This window comes from Cibotium barometz, chromosome 37 (assembly GCF_041138505.1).
Source record: "Cibotium barometz isolate CiBa-2024 chromosome 37, ASM4113850v1, whole genome shotgun sequence".
Classification (NCBI taxonomy): Eukaryota; Viridiplantae; Streptophyta; class Polypodiopsida; order Cyatheales; family Cibotiaceae; genus Cibotium; species Cibotium barometz.
The window spans coordinates 14,284,093-14,309,721 of record NC_141082.1 but is presented as its reverse complement, the minus strand read 5'-3'; the positions used below and the strand labels follow the sequence as shown (position 1 = coordinate 14,309,721).

Below are 25,629 nucleotides of genomic sequence, written 5' to 3'. Positions count from 1 at the left end.
CGTTTGGGACCATATTACACTATAACACAATGCACAACTCCCACAACCATATGACATTGTTTGGACCCTCAAACAGGCCCCGCAACCCAAGAACAATGTGTCCTCATTTTATTGTCCACCAACACTCACTAATGCGGTCACATAGGTCATGAGGTGGATGCAATAGTTATATCTAAACTAGTATCACCATCTAAAGTACATGTACTATCATGCACTAGGGAGACATGGTGTGCCTTAAGGCTAATAACAACATTCCAAAGTCCTTTTGCAACCAATACATGATGCATAATGTACTAGACCACAATGGATAGTTGGTCCTATCAAGCTTATCCTCAGGAAAGCATCCCAAATACATCAGTGCATGTCACAATGGGAAGTTGCTGGTTCCGTTAAGCTTATGCTCAATGGAAAGCATCCCACATACATCAATATATACCACTTCAGCCTGCAAATAATGTATCTTTGACAAAAAATAAAAATATTCCAACAACCGCGACAACTATTTTCAATGCCCACTGAATGCAACCAAGATGGTTGCGAGTGGATCACTAATGATGAAGAGACCTGCAAAATGTATATAAATTGATAGAGTGTAGAGTGTAGAAATGTTATTGGCAAAAGGATGCAAAGGCCAATGACAATGATGACAATGCTATTGATGATAAGCTCAAAGATGCAATGTTGACGACAATAGAGAGAATGATGAACGAAAATCGTGTAACACTTATGGCATATACACATTGTCAGCATATAAAATTTATACTGCTCCAATGCAAAAAAATATATAAATGAACAAAGGTAGTTTGAACTAATACTCCCCCAGAATGTAGACCTACACAACCTTACAACATGCAAACGGGCTCCAAAAACGCATTAAAAAAATGGCCCCAAAATTGTGTTAACTTCGTTAACTATTAACTTTGTTAACAACACATTATGGGGCTTTACCTTCTCCACCTAAGAGGATTTCTCAATTTGAGACAATCAAAAAAGGATCATGGAGGTAATTGATGAGAGAAAATGACAGAGGTTACTTTCCAAGAGAACCTATTGTGATATGAATCATTGGAGTGGAGACAAAGGTGGCAACACACACATAGATCCAGTAAGCAATCATAGATACAAAGAAGCACATCGCCTAAAGTAGATTAATGAGAATGAGTGGAGTACAAGTGACATGTCATGATAAGGTCACTTAAAAACTCACTCATAAGGTTGTGTGTACACATGATCAATGGAGAAAACCTCCTAAGGAGAGAAAAGGGTGCTACCCATTATTAGCTTACATCCACACATCAGTGAAAAGGGTGCTACCCATTATTAGCTTACATCCACACATCAGTACCATATAAATGGTGGGTACAAAATTCACCTTAGTTTAAGAATGAGGCTACCAAGTCTATGGAATGAAGTGACATGATAAGGTCGCTTACATAGTCAATCATAGGGTGTTTAAACATGATCAAGGGAGAAAACATCCTAAGGAGGGAAAGAGTGCCCAACCCATTATTAGCTTACGTCTACACATCACATAATTCACCTTAGTTGAAGAACGAGGCTACCAAGTCAATGGAATTCATGGATTTTTTTGACATTGATAAATATTGATGAATACTTATCCTGACAACATTAGTGAAATTATGCCAAAATTAATGAGTACTTGTGCCAAAAGACTCCAGGATGATGGCATTATTGTAAATTAGTGTAGCTAGTGAATGAGAGTGAAAACATAGGAGTAGGGTAAGTAGAATCTTGGTGTTTGTACCCCACTTTAAATCTAGTGCTAGATCTTCTATGTGGGGACTAGAAGACAAAGTAACAAGCATATCTAACATGTTATCTTAGGTTGTTTATACTAACCCACCTTAGCAGAATATATGTATTTAGTGCTTACAAGCCTAGAGAAAGACATCTATATACTCATAATAATAATTTAGTTAACAAGCATATCTAACCTATTACCTTAGGTCATGTATACCAACCCTGCTTTTAGCAAAGTAGTCGCTTATGTAATTAGTGCTTACAATCCCAGAGAAAGATATTCATATACTCAGAATAACAATTCAGTTAATAAAACATGAGGGAAAATTTGGACTTAAATTGGGCCTTTTAAGGATTTGTACACATTCTCTCTCTATAAAAATGGCTTTATGGTGATTCTTTTTAAAATCAACTCAAAAGTGAGTGGAATTTGGACATTTGGAATCTACTCTTTGAGAGCTTTCTAATGACACATAGCATGACAGGAAATTTTGCATATTCAAAAAGTCCCCAAATTTGGTGATGACATGGCACGTTACATGCTACATCATCACTAAATTTGGGGACTTCTTGAATATGTAAAATTTCTCTTCATGCTATATATCATTGGAAAGGTCTCAAAGAGTAGATTCCAAATATCAAAACTCTGCTCACTTCTAAGTTGATTTGTAAAATGTTTACACTGAGCTCATTTTTGTAGAGAGAGAATATGTGCAAATCCTTAAAGGGCCCAATTTGAGTCCAAATTTTTCCTAATATTTTGGTACTTTGCCCCCAAGGATTTCATCCCATTACATGGTTAAGGTCATTAATATACTAGATTCAATGCATATGAAAGAGGGATTTGGTTTATTAAGGGGTAAAAACCCTCAACCAGAATTCAAGTGATACTTGACGCTAAGGTCTAGTGTGATACTTAGAGCTTTGAATAATATCTAGAAGTCAATTTGGATCCATTGAGAAGCACCTCCACCTCAAAAAGGTGAAACAAAACTTCAAGTCCTAGATCCATCAAAGGGGAGCACCTTAGAAAACTTTAAGCCTTGGATCCATTGGGAGAAATACCTCACAAATAAAACTCCAAGTTCACCAAGGCCACCATCAGAAGGTTCACACAATCAACCTTAGTATGGTACCTTTTAGACGTCTTTTTGTAAACAAACAAGATCTAGAACTAAATACCAATTTGGATAAAGAAGAGCTCATAGTTGAACAAACACTAAGGCCACTTACCATTGCAAAGCACCCATAGAAGTGTTGAGGCCATGGTGATGCATTGAAGTACAGTTACCAACATTTTGAGATCACCTGCAAAGTGGTCATGGTGGACGATTTTAATAACCTCTTCATGCCAACAAAAAGTGTAAAATTATACAACGGTTTCCTTTTATCTTTCATGATGATGATTGGTATGAGGACCTACCAGCAGTTGTAGTTAGTACTATATTTAAAAGCTCTCCATCCATACATTGAATTGTATATGTACTCTAGAAATGATACTTGGTGCACACCTGAGTGGTTTATCTGGACCTCACCATCTCATATAAGAAAACACGCTATTGAGGTCATTTGTTGTTAATCTAATCATTTTGGACCCTAGCCAACGTGACCGAGCTACGTCCATGCCAATGTGGTTGAGTACAAGGACATTGCTATGGCAGCATGTGAGGTAGGTTGGTTGTAGAAGCTACTTGTAAACATGGGTGAACCCATATCTACAAGTAGCTTGGTTACAAAAGCTACTTCTTGATATGGGTGAGCCCATGGATACAACAGTTATCATTTATTTATGACAACATGGGTAGCATACAGTTGGCTAGTCACCGAGTGTATTCTGTTTAGGAGGATAAGAACATTGAGGTACACTATCGTTTTGCGGACGAGTGTTAATCCCAGTTAGGATTAACAATTATGCTCCTCCAATTGAGGACATTAATAAGTGTGAAGTGTTAGTAATGCCATACTAGACAAATTAAAGGTGAAGGAGGGAAGAGAAGCAGTAGGGCATGGGCATAGTCATATGTACCCTCATAGTAGGGATTTGGTTTGGTGTTCTATGTGTAGATTGAATCACACTACTCTAAATACCCACAGTTAAGTGTAAGGCCATTACTCTATTATGCTCATTGTATAAAATTAGGGAATCATGACACCTTCATGTACAGGTATCCGAGGTTCCAAACCGTAGCACACAGCTGTCAGCACACCAGAGCACCACTAGCTTTACCAGCACCACCCATGCAAATTAGTGCAACTGCAGGGCAACCAAACCCATCCTATTTACCTAGGGGGATGTTTTGAATATAGGACACTTCACCTCTCCTGCCACCCATTTAACCACCACAACTACCACATGCTAAAATCAACCAAGTGTTGATTGAGGAGCCATCAACCACATGAGAGGAAGTTGAAATGGTGCATGAGGTAGAAATCAATGGTCATTACTATGAGGAAGCTGTGGAGATTGCACCAAAATTTGATGTCTTATAGAATAACATGCGAGTGCCTATGTTTCAAACATAGTACAATGGAAAAGTAAGAACATAAATGCAAAAATGAGGAGGGGGCCATTATAATATTTTAGTTGCAATGGACCTCATCGAATAGCTGAATGTCCTAACAAGAATGTTGTTCATACGCATCAAGCTCAACAAGTAACTGTACCACCTAATGACATGCCAGTACTTACTTATACTAAATGTGGGAATGACCATTTGATCAAAGATTTCCCATACTGCACAAGTGGTTTTACTTCCACTTCCAACCAGGCCACTATCGTGACCATAAGTGTGCAACCTAGAAATATCATGCCACTGAATGTCCTAACACGAGCCCAAGCCCAACTAGGGGACAAAGGGAAGAGCCCAACATATGCCACCACTTCTAGAACTAGTAGGAGAATAAGGGTAAAAATAGTGGGTAAAGGTGACACCGGGATCACAATTCAGGACGGATCTGAAGAAGATACTATCAACACTGGATCCACTCAATCAAGAGAAGAAAGTGATTAAGCACAAAAATGAAATGAGCTTGACCAGGAGGTGCAAGAAGAAAAACTAGCAACCCATAAGGAAATTGGTGAATACCCAAATGCTTAAGAGGAGATAAGAAAGCTTGAAGAAGCTAGGGCCCTATTAGAAGAGAGTCAGTGACTCCACAAAGCCAAATTATGAGCTGACCGGGGGCTAGGGACACAATGTATCCAAGGAACGAACCATCAAGGGGAAGAGAATTGGATGTATCTACTCCAATTCTAGAAGAGTCGGAAGAGGGATATCAAGGAAACCTTATGTCTAGAATGTTAAAGGAAGTTGAGTAGGATGTGTCCATTCATTCATTCCCTAGGAATGGATATGAGACACATGCATGGAAGGAGCCTTCACTTGCCAAAGAGCCTAGAGACATAGGTAGTCTCGCAAAACAACTGTATTGTCCACTTCCGTACAAATGCCTTTGGGACAATTGCTATGTAGTTCACCAACATTGTGGGAAGACATAAAAGAATGGGTAGAGGGTGGACTAAAGCTAGTAGCCGTTGCGCAGAGAAGATTCAGTCACCTCTAGCAAAAAGAAACTTAAAACACGCAAGGGAAAGAACGCCTAGATTCGTCAAAATATCGATTAATCAATTGGGACATTATTATGAAAGTGACAATCTAATGCTACTATCCCAATTCATCTAATGGATATTAAGCATTGGCTATCTTGGATGGTGGGGCGGAAGTCATCATCATCACAAAATGATGTTGGGAAAATTGGGGGAAACTTGATCTGAAAAGAGAAAATCTTATCATTAAAATGGCAAACAGAACATCTTCAAGACCCATGGGGCTTTTAGAGAACGTATGACTTAAACTCTTTACGTTCTGCTACCGTCATACATTTGTGGTAATGGATTTTCCATGCCAACCAGACTCATATGACATAATTTTGGGGAGACCCTTTATAAGGGAATCCAAATTGGTGATTGGGCATTAGACCATGTGTATGATCAAAGGGACTCACAAATCCTAAAGATAGATCTGTGAACATGGAAAGCACACCCCATGGAAGGGTAATTGTTTGGTAATGATTCGGTCACACAATCGAGCGAACCACATCCATACAAGTATGTCAGCCCATAGTGAAATTTCCAAAAGAGGAAGAGGAAGTGGAAATGTATGCATCACTTCCTCCTCTAGATTTCAGTGAAAACTAGATACATGTGCTAGCCCACCATAGATGTGATGCGACCCCGAGGAACCAATATGTTGAATCTAGGACTATCCCCACTACCTCCGTCTATATGGTCAATTGGAAACCCATTGAAGAGGAATAAAATGAGGAAACTTCAAGCATAGAGGGGAGAAGATCACAAGGCCGTACCAATGCCCACCAACGCTATAGAAGATGGCAAAAGCAGAAATGGTATATCGCTCAATGAAATGCCCTACTACGGAGAAACCCCATGGATGCCCAATTATAGCTGAAATATCTCAAAGCTACTAAGGATATCCCTTGAAGGGAAACATAGGGAGAAAGTCACCCTTCGAGAACCAGAAACGCCTAAGCTTACAAAAGTTGGGCGTTGAAAATGAAACAAAGCTTTGGCAAAAGCCGATCACGAGGCTCAGAAGGTGATGGCTAAAACAAAAAGTAAGGATGAGGATCAACGAGACCCACTTCAAATGCCGGCGGACCATTTCAAAACATACACAATTGACGAACGAAAAGTGGTCCGATTGATGGCAAAAAGGGTTAAGAAATCCACATCGAACGATGGCCCACAGCCGAAGTCAAGGAAGTTGATATTCGAGAACCAGAAGAGGAAACCAAACCTGTTTATATCGCTAAGGACTTGCCTTTGGTTGAAGAAAAGGATCTTGTTGCTCTCCTTAAGGAGTTTAAGGATTATTTCTCTTGGAAATACAAAGAGATGAAGGGTGTACCACCTGAAGTGGTGCAACACATGATCCCAATCATGGACAACGGATCAAGACCAACCAAACAAAAACCATACTAGATGATTCTTAAATATGCAGCAATTATAAAGGAGAAAATTGATAAACTCATTGCTCTATAGACTTCATCTATAAGATAGAACATACGGATTGGTTTATCACCAATCGTAAGTGCCAAAGAAGAATGGGAAACTTAGGGTCTGTGTTGATCTCAAAAACGCCAATGCGGCTACTAGAAAGGCCATTACCCATTGCCTTATATGGAACATGTTTTGGAAAGAGTAGTTGGTGAAGAAGCTTACAGCTTCTTAGATGGATTTTAAGCTACAAAAGGGTGTCTTTAGTGCCCGAAGGCAAGCAAAAGATAACTTTCAATACAATGTGGACCCATTACATACAAGGGGAGGCTATACAACAATTCAAATAGGTGATACCAACCCCCGCCTAGTTGATTTTAGCATACAGCCAAATTGGCACACGCAAGGAATATCTAACGGTCCCAGAATACAATTTTTAGTAGCAATGCTCCCCGCCACCAGCACAATGAGTGGATCCTTTATTCATGCCAATCAAAAGAGACTCACTCCACTCCAATTCCATGAAGCAAAGCAACGAGACTCTCTCATGTCTGTTACAACTTTCCTCACTTCTTGCCATCCACATTCTGGGATTCACAAGCCAATAGAAATTGCTCACATGGATACGAGCATTGTGCCGAATTCCAGATCTAGATATTGTTAGTTACCGAAGTTAATTGTGGTATTCTCATTGATCAACCAAAGGAAAGGCATGATGGATATGAGACAGAGCAAATTTGTTTTGACATGAATAGAGGCCCAACTAAAAGTGGCATGATGCTTTATTATCATCGCCTAAGGTGTCTTCTAGGTTACATGTATATCACATTTGAAGACATTGTACACACTAGGTTCTGGACATCCCACTCATCATTCCAATTAAAAGCTTCAATCCCGTCGAAATTTCTAAAGGCATGAGTTTGGTGACGACCAGGTGTTTCGACCTAGGTAAAGGTTAGACAGAACCTACATCAAGTAGGGGGGATGTTAGACAGAACCTACATCAAGTAGGGGGGATGTTAATCCCATTTCGGATTAACAAAGATGCTTCTCCAATTGAGGACATTACTGAGTGTTATGTAAAGGCACTATAAAAGTTGTACATTTTGAGATATTGGCCACCCAAGGCCTTAGTTAGTAAGTTTTGGGTGCCCAAGTGTGAATAAGGGCCAGATGTATAAAAGGCAGTTTCTCATAATGAAAGAACACAATCCCCTTTGTGCTATGAGAGCTCTTGATTTGTAAGTTGTGAGAGAGAGAGAGAGAGAGTGGGAGTGTGCTCTAGTGCATATTCCTCTTCTCTGCATGTGTATGGGGGGGGAGTGAGAGGTAGATTGCCTTGCATTGTGGTGCAAGCGACTACGCGATGATAGCGTGGAGGTGGAGATCCGAGGAGTGGAGCTTCTAAAACGAGTTTGGGGAGCCTGAAGGGATGTGAGCTCGAAGGATTGGTAAGTACCCAATGATTGTTATTGTCTATTGCTTCTCCCAATTACAATTATGTGGAGGTCTCTCTTGGGAGGTGTGGTAGCCATGACACCATCAAATCACACTCTGATTCATCACCACTCCACTATTCAAGAGTGTGAGCAATGGGTAAACCCTATATTAGAGAAAAACATTTATGCCAAGGCATGGCTCCCCAACAAAATGGTACTAAAAAAGTTAAGGCTAAGAGATAGCTTCAAGGGAACCACCTTGACATGCTGTGGGGAATCTTTCCAATGGTGACCAAGCTCATAACCCTTAAGGTCTCCAAGCTCAACACCGCCATGGGTAGCTTACCATTAACCTTCTCTCGCAAGCGTTGTCATGCCATCACGTTACACTATGAGATCTACTCCCTCCTCTCACCTCAAATCACTCACACACACTCACAAGCATGTATTAAATGTTGAGATATCGAGCTCAGCTAGTGTTACGACGGACATTGAGATAGCTTACTTATCTACACCACTGGCATGGTTGGTAAGATTATGGGTGATATGCGGCCACTGGGATGACAGGCTATGTGACAGCCATTTTGGATTACTAGAGACTCGCATAGTTATAGGGCCAGCTGGGTCAATGTATGCTTGGGTGTAGCCATTTTTGGTGAGGTTCAGGGCATTTTTTGTATATAGGTAACTTGCCCGACCCATAACTTATGCATTGCTCAATGGAATTTGACAAACTTGGTATCCAAGCAGTAGTACACATTCCAATCTTCAATATGAGACCAAAAAAACATAGAAGTAAAATTTATAACCTGATCCATTAAATTGTTACAAGCTCGATGTGGCATGTGAGGCATGTGTTCTAAATAGCATATGTTATAACACTTTATTCAAAAACATCAAAAATTTATTCTGCACATACATGCAACCAAGTAATCATTCTAAAGTACACTACGTGAGCTTCTCCTCAACCATAGGACACATCCAATTGAGAACATTTGGTATGGCTTAAGGGACCTCCAATGTTGTGCTAAAATTTTACATACCCATTTGAGGGCACGCTCCATAACTTTTTTTTGGTTTGTTGAAAACTTAAACGGATTGAAAAATGGAATCCACACTAGTGGGACTAGTGCATGGTGGTGTTAAAACACTGATAGTTGGTGATATCGATATCTTGATTCACCCCCCTAAAATGGAAGAAATTGAAAATGTTCAATTTTTGCATGTGCAAAGATCTTTAATAATAAATCCAACACTATTTACAATTTTTCATTGCTTCTTTTTCCCTGCAGTTCCTTGCTATATGACTCATACGCATGTCAAGGGTCATTACATTTCACATTGCACACCATCAAATCCGATAGCGTGCCCTTTGTCCCATTGGTGTTTTGAAGCATTTTAGGCCACATTCCACTTGCTTGGGGGTAAGATTTTGCTGACATCGTGTATCGCCAGAGGGGGGAAACCATGGTAGGTTCAATACCCCATGAACTTTTGAATTTTCAGGTCTCCCGCTCTAGCGAATGTTTTGAATAAAGTACATAACCTACCACACTGTGTCAGAACCTGCCACATCCTACGTTCCAAGGTATTGTGTTTGTTTTCTTTGTCTTCTTTTCTTTCCTCTGTAAGATATATTCTTTTCTTTACTTGCCTCACCAGCTAGCTAGTCTTTGTCTGATATCGTCTCCATGGAAAAATGCCAAGATGCAGCTCATCCTGCGCCCTACAAGCTGCATGATTTGGTGTGGCATTGTCTTCTTTACCCTAGTAAGTTGTCTTCTTTTCTTTGCTCACCTGATGAGCTCGATGGTCTCTATCTGATCACTTTGCTTTGCTGGCCTCACCAGCTCGGTGGTCTCTATCTTCTTTGCTTTGCTTGCCTCTTAAGCTAGATGATCTCTGTTTGATCGTCTCCATGGCAATGGCAAAATGTAGCTCTTCATGGCTTACAAGAGAACCAGACAAAGGCGACGAGATAGGAATGCTCAAAAGCTTGGTCAAGGCACAAGGAGCAGATTGCAGGACGATGAAAGAAATGGCACGAACGAGGAAACGAGCTCAAAGTGCCAACGCAAGACACTTTTGCAACGTATGCAGAGGGAGAAACAACAAGAAGACATAAGACTCCTTGCAGAGCAGCCAACAGGAAGCGGTTGTAGATGGACGCATTCGAACATTGCCATCAGAGAAAAGAACACGAGCTGTGGCCAATCGATTGGGAGAATTCACGAGGACAGCAACATTAGGCCATTCAGATAAGTACAAGTCTCGTGTCATTAGAAGCTTTACCTTGAACCCTAAAATTCATAGAGTGACAACCCTGCCAACACCTCCTCTCAGGAGATGCACGCACAAGAGACATTGCTTTCTAACCAGAGAGATGGCCTACAGAAAGTGAAAGGGGTGCACAACTTAGATCAACTAGCTACAAAGAGGGCAACATTAGCTATGCTGGTATCCCCTTAAATAAAGAAGAAACGACTTGGATGCACAACAGCGAAGATGTCAATGAGAAGGTCCAACGTTTCTCTAGCAGCAGCTCCACACAGAGTAAAAGTAATGCAGGATGATCCAGAATCGAAAAGTCTGTGGGCTTCAATAGAATGCAAGAAAAGGAAAGACAGCCTGACTGCAGAACTCATTGCTAGAGTGACATCGTTCTGGCACAAGAACACGAGAGTTTCTCCAAACAAGAAGGACATTTACCAAAAGCGAATGGGACGTAAGCAGTTTGAGGAGTAAATCATACACTTTCTTGACACAACGCAGGTCAGTGGCTGTCCTAATCAGGTGGTTGTCTGTGATTCTCTACAAATTGTTTAAATTCTAAAGTGATTATCCTAAACCAGCCCAACCAGCCCGGTGGTAGGAACATCATGCAACATACCACCAAGCTTGATGGATGTGGTGCTGTTATTAAAAGAGCTCTGTATAATCACACAATTAGCATGTCCCCAAGAAAAGCTAGAGAATGCCCATGATGATGTAACATGGCTTGCACTCAACCTCTCCACAGGGGTGCAATCAACATACAACAAACAAATACAGAGAAATAGTGTAGTGCGTAGAGTCTTCCATGAAGTGGAAGTGAACGAAGTGCAAAGGAAAAATAGATTGGATTGTGAGGCCATTAAAGGAACTCGCAGTTTGCATAACATATGGGGCTTCTCAAACAACCACCTCCTGCTCAAAACAAGAAAACTTTCTTGTTTCTATAGTGCGTGCATCACAGGGGATCATGAAAATTGTGAGGACATTACAACTGTGAAGACATAGGTGCGAGTTCAAGTTTCTCCTCTGCGTGAAGACAGAGTCACAAACGATGATGCACCATTGATTGGAGAGGACTTCGATGACCTCACTGATGCTTTGGAAGAGGGGGATAACTTTGCAATCATCCGCCCGCTGCCTCTAGGGAAAACGAGGAAGACGACCCATACTTTGTGTTGCAGTGTACCAAACCCAAGCACAAGATTGAGGAAGTATTTAAGGATGATTGGGGCCAAACATTTGTCAATTGGGATGTAGTAGTTCGAGGTATTTGGTACCAAAAAACATCCAAGAGAGGCCACAATTACACTCTGTTACATAAGAGTAAGCCTACATTTGTGTACTCTCATCATGTAAGAGCTATTAAGTTGGATTTGCAAGAAGTGCCTGGATGAAAGAAGGGCAAGACTGTGTTCAAAATGGATTTGGAAATGCATAAGCACATCATGGGTTGTATTGGAGACTAAGGAAAAAGAATTCTACTTATCCTAAAAAATAGAAAATGTTTTTATGGCATTCATCTCTTACAAATGAAACATCGTGTGATTAGTGCGATACCAACAACTGCGCTGGTGATTACTTATCCAATACTACCACCGTGCTATGGTTATCATGCACAACCAACCACCGCGCTGGTACCCCTCTCATATCGTGTGATTTGTTTACCGATACCAACCACTGTGCTGGTGATAACTTATCCAATACTACCACCGTGCTAGTTAAACCACCGCACTGGTGACCACTTATCCTGTACTACCACCGTATTGGTTAAGATCCCTAAAAAGAGAGACCAACCACTTCCTAGTACTACCACTGCGCTGGTTATGGTCCTAAATTAGCTTAAATAAATATCGTGTGATTTGTCTGCCGATACCAACCACCGCACTGGTGATAACTTATCCAATGCAGTGATAAATTAAATATCACTGCATTGGTGACTACCCACCATCCTAAATTAAATATTGTGAGATTTGTCTGCCGATACCAACCACCGCACTGGTGATAACTTATCCAATACTATCACCGTGCTAGTTAAACCACCGCGCTGGTGACCACTTCTCCTATACTACCACCATGCTGGTTAAGATCCCTCTAAAAAGAGAGACCAAACACTTCCTAGTACTACCACCGCACTAGTTGCGGTCCTAAATTAGCTTAATAAGGGAAAGTTGAAAGTTGTGATCTTGGGCCTTAATAAGGAAAAAGTTGAAACACGCGAGAGAGATAGAGATATGCGGAACCACACGGTGGTTGAAAAAGTACTTGAAAATATCACCAACATTGGTGATATTTTCAAGTACTAGTGCAAAGCTATTATCCAGGTGTATCATTCATATCCACACTAGTTGAGCTAGATAAATGCAACATAGAGTGTATGTGTGCTTGACATTATACTTGAAAGAAAGAGTATTATGCATACGATTTCCCCCTCCTCCTTGTGTGTGGGGGGGATGGGCTTTTTGTTTGATGTCATTTGTTATAATGCAATGTATTATTATTCTAGTTGCAGCAAAAAATGATCTTGGAGGTCTGCGGTGCTCTTTTACTCCTCCTGCTTGTGGTGGTGGTTCTGTGTTTCGTTTGGTATATTTCAAGGAACATCTGGTCACCATGATGCTGGGAATAATGTGCGCTGCTATAGACTGCTCGACGCAGTTTGTATTCCTCTACGGAGTTTTGGTAAGATCATCTATTGATCACTGGTAATAACTAATTGAGGCTTACGCAATAGAAGGTATATGCACCTTATACCCATACATGGCTTTAAATAGAGACATGCCAATAGTCATGTGATAGGTGTTGTGACAAAATTCAGCTATGTGTAGCCATATATCCTATGAAGCTTGGGTGTCATAACAATTGTGTCTCAAATAGATTTTGAGCCACTTGTTCAACCTCTCGGTTTGGCCATCCGTTTGTGGTGGATGATAGGTTATACTTGGGGTGAGTGTAGTCCCCATGGAATCAAAGATACTCTTCCAAAAATGGCTCATGAACTTGAGATCCCTATCACTTACCACTTGTGATAGGTGTTGTGACAAAATTCAGCTATGTGTAGCCATATATCCTATGAAGCTTGGGTGTCATAACAACGGTGTCTCAAATAGATTTTGAGCCACTTGTTTAACCTCTCGGTTTGGCCATCAGTTTGTGGTGGTGGATGATAGGTTATACTTGGGGTGAGTGTAGTCCCCATGGACACTCTTCCAAAAATGGCTCATGAACTTGAGATCCCTATCACTTACCACTTGCTTAGGAATTCCATGCAACCTAAACACATGCTCCATAAATTGTTGAGCCACCATAGAAGCTGTATATTGAACCTTTGTGGGTATGAAATGAACTGCTTTTGTCAATCTATCCACTACCACACATAGATGCTATTCCACCCTTTGTTAGTAGTGGGAAGCGCGGTAATGAAATCCATGGCTATGTGTGTCCACTTTCCTTTCAGAATAGGCAATGGTTGCAACAATCCTCTTGGCAATTGGTTGGGATCCTTGTTTTGTTGGCAAGGTAAACACTTTTACACATAGTCATGCACATCCTTCCAAAGATCTTTCCAAAAGAAACTCTTGCGTATCTTATCATAGGTCTTGAACAATCCCAAATGACCTGCATGGGTAAAGAGTGCATCTCTTGTAGGATTTTCAGCTTGAAGGAAGAATGAGATACCAAATAGAACTTTCCCTTGTACCAAAGCAACCCATTGAAAAAAAAAAATTTGGATATTCATCACATAATCCTCACTATATAATTTTTGAAACATTGGACCAGCCATGTCATCCACCAAATACTCCTCTTGTATCTCATGAATCCAATCATGATGCACTTTTGAAATGGCATGTATAGTGAAAGCCCACATCCTAGAAAGTGTATCTGCCACCATATTATTCTTTCCTGCCCTATATAAGAGATCTCGAAATCATAGTTTTGCAAGGTAGGAAGCCATCTCTTTTGCTTTGGAGAAAGGTTTTGTACATACAAATAGTGATGCCACTTCTTCACGGCATGCAAAATGGCCCAACATTTATTGATCATAAACATGAAGCATGAAACTCCCTCTCCTTCTCGGTGAGCTTTCTAATCTCATAAGAAATCACTCCATGCTCTTAATATAACACGGCACTAATTCCTCTTCCACTTGCATCAGCCCATATAGTGAAAGGCTTAGAAAAATCAGGGCAAACCAATATTGGAGATGAAATTAGTGCTTCCTTTAACTCTTTGAAGCTCTTAGCGGCCACGACATTCCAAAAAAATGCTTCCTTCTTAAGCCTAATAAGCAAGGCTTCCATGTGAGCATAGTGGCGTATGAACCTCCTATAAAAGGATGATAGTCCCAAAAATCCTCTTAGTTGAGTAGTGTTGGTGGGTGTAGGCCACTCTTTAACACATTGTACCTTCTTGGGATCCATCTTAATGCCATCATTACTCACAATGTGACCCAAGTATTCCACCTCTTGTGACATATATGTGATGTTTTGATTGGGAAAAGGAGCTTTGAGCATTGTAAGCCATGGTATGTGAAGAAACTCAAAGACAGGAATGTGTGTTGTGTTACAAAACACACATAGACTTTAACCTGGCCCGGCAAGGTTTGAATGACTTGACATATGGTCATGTTGGAAAATTGCTCCATGGAGATAGATGCTCATGTCTCTAGATGAATGCTCAATTTGCAGGCCACCTAGATCCTCATCAAGTGAGAGCAAGTTTGGTAGCCTTAGGTCTGTGTGGGAGCCAATGCTCTGTCCAAAGCCTGCAAACTCCTAGTGGCACTCCATTGAATGCATTGGAGATACATGCGCATGCTGTGGAGTGAAGAAGCAGTATGTTGTCTGTCCAAATGAAATGAGGGTCCAAGAAAGCCTTACTCTAAAATGCAGGAGATTTGAAATGGGCAATGTTGAAGGATCTAAGAAGAAGAGATGGCTACTATCATATAAGAACACTCAACCGAGGGAGCTTATAGACCACGTGATTGCATCCATCCCAAAATATGTGCTTCACAATTTCACAGCCAGTTAGAAATATAAGTAATTCAAGACGTGCCTTGCCAATTTTCCACATGACACTATTGTCTCTGTCATAGATTTTGCAGAAAATTACTCATTTCACGAACAAGATGAGATCCAAAGTGCTCACTGGCACAACAAGCAAATAATAATTCTAGTGCATATAACCTACAGTCATGTGCTTGATTCTTCTATGACTAATGCCGATCTGCTCGACTCACAGGAGTCTAGGTCTGCAATGCATATACCATTTCTATATTTCAGATGACAAGGAACACGACACCTTATTTGTGCAACATGCGTTTCTTTTGCATTGGGAATGGCTAAAAAATGATGATCCCCATTTACAAGCAAATATAAAAGAACATTGGGTGTTGTTAGACGGGGCTTTCTCTCAATTCAAATCAACCCGTGCATTCTACTTTGTTTCAAGGTTTAAATCCTTGACCGGTGTAAACATGATGTGGAATTTCTTTGGGTCTAGCCATGGCAAGGGGGAACATGATGGATGTGGTGCTGTTATTAAGAGAGCTCTGTATAATCACCAATTAGCATGTCCCCAAGAAAAGCTAGAGAATGCCCATGATGATGTAACATGTCTTGCACTCAACCTCTCCACAGGGGTGCAATCAACATACAACAAACAAATATAGAGAAATAGTGTAGTGCGTAGAGTCTTCCATGAAGTGGAAGTGAACGAAGTGCAAAGGAAAAATAGATTGGATTGTGAGGCCATTAAAGGAATTCGCAGTTTGCATAACATATGGGGCTTCTCAAACAACCACCTCTTGCTCAAAACAAGAAAACTTTCTTGTTTCTATAGTGCGTGCATCACAGGGGATCATGAAAATTGTGAGGACATTACAACTGTGAAGACATAGGTGCGAGTTCAAGTTTCTCCTCTGCGTGAAGACAGAGTCACAAACGATGATGCACCATTGATTGGAGAGGACTTCGATGACCTCACTGATGCTCTGGAAGAGGGGGATAACTTTGCAATCATCCGCTGCATCTGGGGAAAACGAGGAAGACGACCCATACTTTGTGTTGCAGTGTACCAAATCCAAGCACAAGATTGAGGAAGTATTTAAGGATGATTGGGGCCAAACATTTGTCAAGTGGAATGTAGTAGTTTGAGGTATTTAGTACCAAAAAACATCCAAGAGAGGCCATAATTACACTCTGTTACATAAGAGTAAGCCTACATTTGTATACTGTCATCATGTAAGAGCTTTTAAGTTGGATTTGCAAGAAGTGCCTGGATGAAAGAAGGGCAAGACTGTGTTCAAAATGGATTTGGAAACGCATAAGCACATCATGGGTTGTATTGGAGACTAAGGAAAAAGAATTCTACTTATCCTAAAAAATAGAAAATGTTTTTATGGCATTCATCTCTTACAAATGAAACATCGTGTGATTAGTGCGATACCAACAACCGCGCTAGTGATTACTTATCCAATACTACCACCGTGCTATGGTTATCATACACAACCAACCACCACGCTGGTACCACTCTCATATCGTGTGATTTGTCTGCCGATACCAACCATCGCGCTGGTGATAACTTATCCAATACTACCACCGTGCTGTTTAAACCACCGCACTGGTGACCACTTATCATGTACTACCACCGTGCTGGTTAAGATCCCTAAAAAGAGAGACCAACCACTTCCTAGTACTACCACTACACTGGTTATGGTCCTAAATTAGCTTAATTAAATATCGCGTGATTTGTCTGCCGATACCAACCACCGCACTGGTGATAACTTATCCAATACAGTGATAAATTAAATATTACTGCATTGGTGACCACCCACCATCCTAAATTAAATATCGTGTGATTTGTCTGCCGATACCAACCACCGTACTGGTGATAACTTATCCAATACTACCACCGTGCTAGTTAAACCACCGCGCTAGTGACCACTTATCCTATACTACCACCATGCTAGTTAAGATCCCTCTAAAAAGAGAGACCAACCACTTCCTAGTACTACCACCGCACTAGTGGTTGCGGTCCTAAATTAGCTTAATAAGAGAAAGTTGAAAGTTGTGATCTTGGGCCTTAATAAGGAAAAAGTTGAAACACGCGAGAGAGATAGAGATATGCGGAACCACACGGTGGTTGAAAAAGTACTTGAAAATATCACCAACATTGGTGATATTTTCAAGTACATAAGTGCAAAGCTATTATCCAGGTGTATCATTCATATCCACACTAGTTGAGCTAGATAAATGCAACATAGAGTGTATGTGTGTTTGACATTATACTTGAAAGAAAGAGTATTATGCATACGATTTCCCCCTCCTCCTTGTGTGTGGGGGGGATGGGCGTTTTGTTTGATGTCATTTGTTATAATACAATGTATTATTATTCTGGTTGCAGCGAAAAACGATCTTGGAGGTCTGCGGTGCTCTTTTACTCCTCCTGCTTGTGGTGGTGGTTCTGTGTTTCGTTTGGTATATTTCAAGGAACAGCCATCTGGTCGCATGTGCTGGGAATAATCTGCGCTGCTACAGACTGCTGGACGCATGTACTTCTTAAAATTAATGTTGGCTGATTACTAAGGCTGGTGTTGTTTGTGTCGCCACACAGATACCTGATATACTTGCAGTTGTTGTTGGAATATGTTCCGTGGTACCAACGATGAGATCCAACATACATACATGAGATGCCAAGAGATCAATAATAACGATGCATTTAAATCTGCAAAAACATAGAATAATTATCGTTTTTCACCGTTTTTTTATTCTCCTTTTAAACTTAAATATGCTACTATGGACCAAAATATGCTCCTTTTTTAACTTAAATATGCTAATATGGAGCAAAATATGCATGTAAGGCGATGCCCCTAAAGAAGTACCGTTCTAAGGCTTTGTGGGCTTGATATGATATCTATTATCCATTCAAACATGCCTTAGTGAAGAGATCTGGTTGAAAGATTATGTGCATTTCACCATCATTAAGTGGTAAGTGAACCTAAAACTCGTTTACAAGATTGATTAACATACCTTCAAGTGTTTTTGGTTGGGCAAGCTATTAATAATCCTGTCTCCTTGAACTCGTAAATGTATCTTTCGTAACTTAATGAAGTCGTAGAGTATCTCCAATTTTTGATAGTAATTGAGTATCTGCAATGTAATGCTAATAGGGATTAATGGATGTGTTGGGGTCATGAGTTGCCTTCTGCCAAGATCACATATAGCTTGATTATAAGCTTCAAATGACAAGACATTATAGTGCTCAGGCTGATCCATCAAACTATGTAAAGTAAACTTTTTAGACATACTCTTAAGATTACAACAAATATGCAATGTCCGTGGGGTTGTAGCAGATTTGGAGATTGATATACTGGACTACTCTCTAGATTTTGAGATTGATATTATATGCTACCTGCTCCTCCTCAAGGAACTTTTGGTGGTTCCCTATATAGTGAACTTCACCTTATATAGGAAATTTTGAGAGATTTCCTAGTGATGTAGATGGAAATTTCCTATATATAAAACTAGGTAATCTTATTCGCCATCTCCATATCTAGGAAATATAGGCTAATATCTAGGTAATTCAATTTCCTATATAGGAAATATGGACCAATATCTAGGAAATTCAATTTCCTATATAGAGAATATGGGCCAATATCTAGGCAATTCAATTTCCTATCTAGGTAGTTCAATTTCCTATCTAGGTAGTTCAATTTTCTATATAGGAAATATGGGCCAGTATCCAGGTAATTCAATTTCCTATATAGAGAATGAACAAGAAGTGTGGGCCAGTATCTAGGTAATTCAATTTCCTATATAGAGAATGAACAAGAAATATGGGCTATTATCTAGGTAATTAAGTTTCCTATATAAAGAATGGATTACCTATGTGAAGAATTGAACCACAAATGATGAATTGGTTATTAAAAAATTTATTGTGAAACTTTTATACTTAATATTCATACATCAATATTATTAGAAATTGAATTCTCCCTCCCTCTCTCTCTCTCTCTCTCTCTCTCTCTCTCTCACACACACACACACACACACGAAACTCAATACAGTATACGCTCATCTTATACCAAAAAGTAAGAGAATGATTTTACCAATCCTAGTGTGACTTATATTAGGCTTGCACTAAGTTAAAATATATGCAAAGAGGACAAAAGATCTGTGTTTATATTGCAAAATGATGGGAAAGCACCTTGATCATTATGAATGTGGCTTAGTTTCAAAAGGAGAGCAAGTTTTGCACAAGTTTGGAGTTCAAAACGATAAGCAAATGAACCTACAAGCATAGGAATGGTGAGAAAGAGTGAGTGTTTTGATAGAAGCTACCTACATAGCTTTCAAAGGTTACTTTGAAGATGTATGTAGATTATAATTTTAAAGGATTTATGTTATATTGTAGATGCTACCTACATAGCTTTTAAAGAATAGTTTAGAGATGTATGTAACTTGTTTTAAAGGGTAACTTGTTTTAAAGGGTTTATGTTATATGCAAAAAAGTTCCTTTGAGTTCATAAATTCTATAGAACCCCTTCCTCTAAGTATTAGCTAAAATTGTATGCAAGGATTGAGAGTTGATTTGCAAATCAAGTAAGCACAAGATTCAAAAACCATGAGCTGCATATTAAGATTAATGAGAATCCAATTTGTTCTTACACATTGCTAGCACTTGCTAATTTTTTTGGGGATCCAATGTTATCTTATGAGTGTGTTAATCCCATTTTGGATTAACAAGTATTGAGGATTGAGAGTTGATTAGCAAATCGAGTAAGCACAAGATTCAAAAACCATGAGCTGCATATTAAGATTAATGAGAATCCAATTTGTTCTTACACATTGCTAGCACTTGCTAATTTTTTTGGGGATCCAATGTTATCTTATGAGTGTGTTAATCCCATTTTTGGATCCAATGTTATCTTATGAGTGTGTTAATCCCATTTTTGAATCCAATTTGTTCTTACACATTGCTAGCACTTGCTAATTTTTTTGGGGATCCAATGTTATCTTATGAGTGTGTTAATCCCATTTTGGGGATCCAATGTTATCTTATGAGTGTGTTAATCCCATTTTGGATTGAGAGTTGATTAGCAAATCGAGTAAGCACAAGATTCAAAAACCATGAGCTGCATATTAAGATTAATGAGAATCCAATTTGTTCTTACACATTGCTAGCACTTGCTAATTTTTTTGGGGATCCAATGTTATCTTATGAGTGTGTTAATCCCATTTTGGATTAACAAGTATGCTCCTCCAATTGAGGACATTAATAAGTGTCATGAAAAGGCACTATAAAAGTTGTACATTATGAGATATTGGCCACCCAAGGCCTAGTTAAGTAAGTTTTGGGCATCCAAGTGTGAATAAGGGCCAAATGTATATAAGGAATTTTCTCATATGAAAAGACACAATCCCCCTTTGTGGTGTTGAGAGCTCTTCTTTGTATCTTGAGAGAGATTGAGAGAGAGCATTCTAGCATTTGTGCCTCTTCTATTCTTGTATGATATGATTCATGTTTGTGTGGAAGAGTGAGAGAGAATGATTGCCTTATGCGACGGTGTGAGCGACTCTACGGTGACAGCGTAGAGGTGGATCTTGGAGGTTTGGAGTCAGTGAGCTTGGAGCTTGGAGGTTTGGAGGACTCAAGTTTGAAACATTGGTAAGTGCCCTACGCCAGTTGTGTCTATTGCTCATCCTTAGGTGAGTTAGAAATGCAAGCAAGAGTGGGCTATGGTGGATCAAACACAAGAATCAACATAATTAGCAAGTAGTAAGTAGATGATTAAGATGATATTAGTGAACAATTAATCTAATAGGATAATGCAAGCATGGATACTCAAAAACCAGCAATTTCTCATTAGGCCAATGCCTCAATTTATAAGTTTTACATCCACAAGATGCCAAGCATCTAATCCCACTGATTTCTCCTTGATTTGTGCCACCTCCCCTATATCTGGGGGCACCTTTTCCTAGAATCTTTCCACACCCCTATATTCACTCATGCTACCCTTGATTCCCTCATAAATAGATTCCTCTTACCTTTTCACTGTTACCCGCTTAATTACAAACTCCATTTTACAATCTCTTACTAAGGGTTTATTCCCGCACACACCCATTCACTTGCATATTTCAACACCTCCCCTCAAGTGTGAATAACTCTAGCACACTTGGACCCTATACCAAGTTTCCCTCTTACTTGGTAGCCCAGGATCAGTGCAATTTATAGGTTTTATATCCACAAGATGCCAAGCATCTAATCCCACTGATTTGTCCTTGATTTGTGCCACCTCCCCTATATCTAGGGCACCTTTTCCTAGAATCTTTCCACACCCCTATATATTCACTAATGCTACCCTTGATTCTCTCATCAGTAGTAGATTCCCCTCACCTTTTTACTGCTACCCACTTAATTACAAACTCCCTTTTAGAGTCTCTTGCTAAGGACTTGTTCCTGCACACACCCATTCACTTGCATACTTTAACAAGGTGAATGCATTGAGTTCCCTCTTGGAGGTGTCCATTACATAAGATTTTGCCATTGCATTCTAGTAGTGCATTGTGTAGGAAATGAATGGATAAGATTTGTGTGGAAGTAAAAAATCGTGTGAAATTGATTGTGTTTGTTGTGTATATGTGTGGTGGAGTGGTCTTAGAACATAGCTTCACTGTTTTTTCTAGTTAATTTTGATATTTGCATCACCGAAAGCATCAACATGAATGAGCAGATTGGTGTTCTGTTTTTCTTCTTTTTTAAAATTTCATAAAAATCTAAAAAATAAGGAGCCATTGACTGTGCCTTTAACTTGTATTCCACTCCTTAGATGTGGCACAATCAATTTGGGAACTGTTGGATAAATATTTTGCACCCAGAATCACATTAGTTGACGCGGGAAGTTCCCACGTGAAATTGCAAAAAAATGTTCATGTCGTGAACCGTTTTCTGCAACTTCACACCATGAAACGCTCCCGACATCAGCGTCGTGTGGTTAACATCACAATTCATGGGATTACCTTGCCAAAAATAGGTAACCTTATCCTGACACCACGAGGTCTAACAAAATTAAGAATCGTGAAAGTACAGAAAATCGTTCACGATGTGAACTATTTCAGAACTCTTCATCACGACATGAACTATTTTTGTTCATGACATGAACCATTTTAGAAACTTTCACGGCATGAATCATTTTTTGTTCCGATGTGAACCCATTATTTTTCACAACATGAAACCTCATCTTTTCATGATGTTAACTTTTTCCTGCAATCTCATGACTTAATCAAATCCAACTCGTGAGCTTGGTATAGTCGGGTTAAGGCTAAGGAAGTCTTGAAAAGATTGACACCCATAACAAGGTAACGAGGAGTTCTGATTCCAAGAACAAAATTTTTTAAACACGCGAAAGTGCAAAAAATCGTTCATGATGTGAACTATTTTCTGACACTTCATGCCGTGAACTATGCTCTACAATCTCACGGCCTCAGAAACAGATCAGCAAAATCTAATCAAAACTTAATTTGGGACATCAAAGTAGCTTATCAAATCATACATACATGCACTTAAGATCTGGAAAGCTCATCAGAGACGATCTTACATCTAACGATAGTGCATCAAATCACCCAGGAACTTCCTATCAAAAAAGTGTGGGTTCAGGTCACTCAGTAATAAAGCACTCACTTAAGTGTCTTACGGAACCTAGCCACTATTGAAACTAGTAGTGAAAGAGTCCATGGAAGAAGGGCTAAGGTACTCTAGGTTTGGGGAAGAGGAGAAACCACCCTCCCCAACTAGATCCAGTGGTATCATTGATATCGCCGAGGGATTTTTTGGTCTCCAAAAACCAGTCATGAAGAAGAAGCACAATCTCTGGGCATGGGTCCATCAACCAGCACTAGACTTAGTCCAAGGCAAGAAGTGCCCATCCAAACGTGAAATTCAAGGTTGTGAAACACCGGCACCCCCCGAATGAAACGGGACATGGAAAGTGCGGCTTGGACGGGTCAAGTATTCTTTCCCACCTCAGAGGAAGTAGAGTTAGATGATCTAAAAAGGATCGAGGTGGAATGACAGCTATGAGAGTTGAGCTTAATAAGGAACCAAGAGCTCGATACTCGAAGGGCAAGAGCTGAACAAAAGGAGATGGGAGGCTCAAACCTACTCCAATCATAGGGTAAGGAGCTGGAGATAGTCATGGGAAGAAGTGAGGGAGAATATCCAAATTTAGAACCCATAAATGAAGAGCCTAGAGATAAGGAAGGGTTTGTAACCCTAGAAGAAGAGCATAATCTAGCAAGAGCAACGGGTGAAGTGGAGGATTGTCTGTACACACCAAAAAAGACATTAAGCAATCATCCTACGTTCCTACAAAACATGGAACTTTTAATTCTGCAAAGGCGTATAGAGGCTTCTAATGATGAGCCACTCCAAGGTGCAGTGGTGGCAGGACCATCCCATGGATCGGAGATACCTAGAAGAGCCAACACACAGGAAGAGGATGAGGTCTAGGTAGGGGGGAGCAATTCCTCACAGACCAAGGGTAGATCCAACCATTGACACCTTAATACAACCACAAGGACGGATTTATTGCATATGGCTGCAGAAATGGGTTGAGGAATGGTCAGGAAACTAGGCACTGCTCTAGAATCCTGACCCTCCTAGATGAAGCCACACATCATTTCCAAACTCGTCCAAAATTCTCTAGGGACGGAGATCCTATCGAACATGTAGAGATTTTTGAATCCACATGCGAAACCTTCGGGCCTATCAGTGATGTGACAATGATTCATGCTTTCTCACTGACCCTGGAAGGGAAAGCGCATCAGTGGTTCCGAACCCTCAAACCTGAGGATAAGGTTAACTTCACATAACTCAAGAATGTGTTTGTGCCCAGCTTTGCCAAAAGTGGTGACAGATGGAGCCTTGTGGCACAGCTGCACAATATCAAACAAAAGGAAATGGAATTGAAGAGACTATGTGTCTTGACTTAAGCACTTAAATTCAAGGTGCAAACTACAGGAGAGGAACTATTGCACAACTGCTGGCACCTAGAGCTCCCTTGGCTTTACCAGCGCACCACTTGGACAAATCATTGCAGCCTCCTGCAAGACAACCCAACTTTTCTTATTTACCTAGGGGGATGTTCCGGGTACAAGACACTTCACCTCTAACACCACTTGTTCTACCACCACAACCACCACAGGCTAAAATCAATCAAGTATTGATTGAAGAGCCATTTGAAGATATTGATATGGTACGTGAAGTAGAACTTAGTGGAGAGTACTATAAAGAAGCTGTAGAGGTCACACCAGAATGCTATGTTCTACACAATAACACTTTAGTACCTGTGTTTCAAACCACGGTACAATGGAAGGGTAAGGACATGAACTCAAACAGGAGGAGAGGACCGCTACAATGTTTTGGCTACGGAGGGCTGCATCAAATTGCTGAGTGCCCAAACAAGAATGTGGTTAATACACACACCAACCCCAACAAGTGACTGCTTCGCCCAATGACATGCTAGTACTTACTTGTACTAAATGTGGTATTGAGCATTTGATCAAGGATTGTCCATATCATGCAAGTGGTTTGGCTTTCACTTTCGAAATCAGGCCACCATCCAAAGAACCATGCGTGTACAGCCTGGAAATATCACATCACTCAATGTCCTAACATGAGCCTTGGGAGACAAGGGGAAGAACCGAGTAAATGCGACCATTTCCAAAACTGGCCTAAAAGTGGGTAAGGGTGGCACAAGGGTCACAATCCAACATGGATCCAAAGAAGATACGATCGACACCCGGATCCACCTTATCAAGAGAAGAAGAGGATCAAGGGATCAACCACAAAGAGCCAAACCTAGAGGAGCAAAGGGAGTGACCATCAACTCCTAAAAGAGTCGGTGAGTACCCCAATTCCAATGAGGAGATAAGAAATCTCGAAGACGCTAGGGCCTTAGTAGAAGAATGTCAACAGCTTCATGAAGCCAGGTTAATAGCTAACCGGGTCAGGGATACAATGTATCCATGAAACAAGCCAACAAGGGAAAGGGAATTCGTCGTACCTACTCCAATTCTAGAAGAAACAGAAGAGGGATCTCAAGCAAACACAATGTCCGGAATGTTTCAGGAAAATGCGTCG

General features: G+C 40.2%; 1 long non-coding RNA gene across 7 annotated transcripts in view; it reads right to left on the bottom strand.

Moving 5' to 3' along the window:
* LOC147616977 (uncharacterized) overlaps positions 1-25,629 on the bottom strand; it is a 91,595-nt gene that overhangs the window by 47,652 nt on the left and 18,314 nt on the right. For 3 of the 7 annotated variants that reach the window (XR_015262314.1, XR_015262311.1, XR_015262312.1), the window contains exons 2-3: positions 18,522-18,641; positions 2,995-3,069 (exon numbers count right to left, since the gene is read on the bottom strand). This is a non-coding gene — a long non-coding RNA (uncharacterized LOC147616977). Of the gene's footprint in view, positions 1-2,994; positions 3,070-18,109; positions 18,217-18,521; positions 18,642-25,629 lie in introns of all 7 variants that reach the window. The other 4 variants (XR_015262308.1, XR_015262309.1, XR_015262310.1 and 1 more) reach the window with 2 other exon arrangements.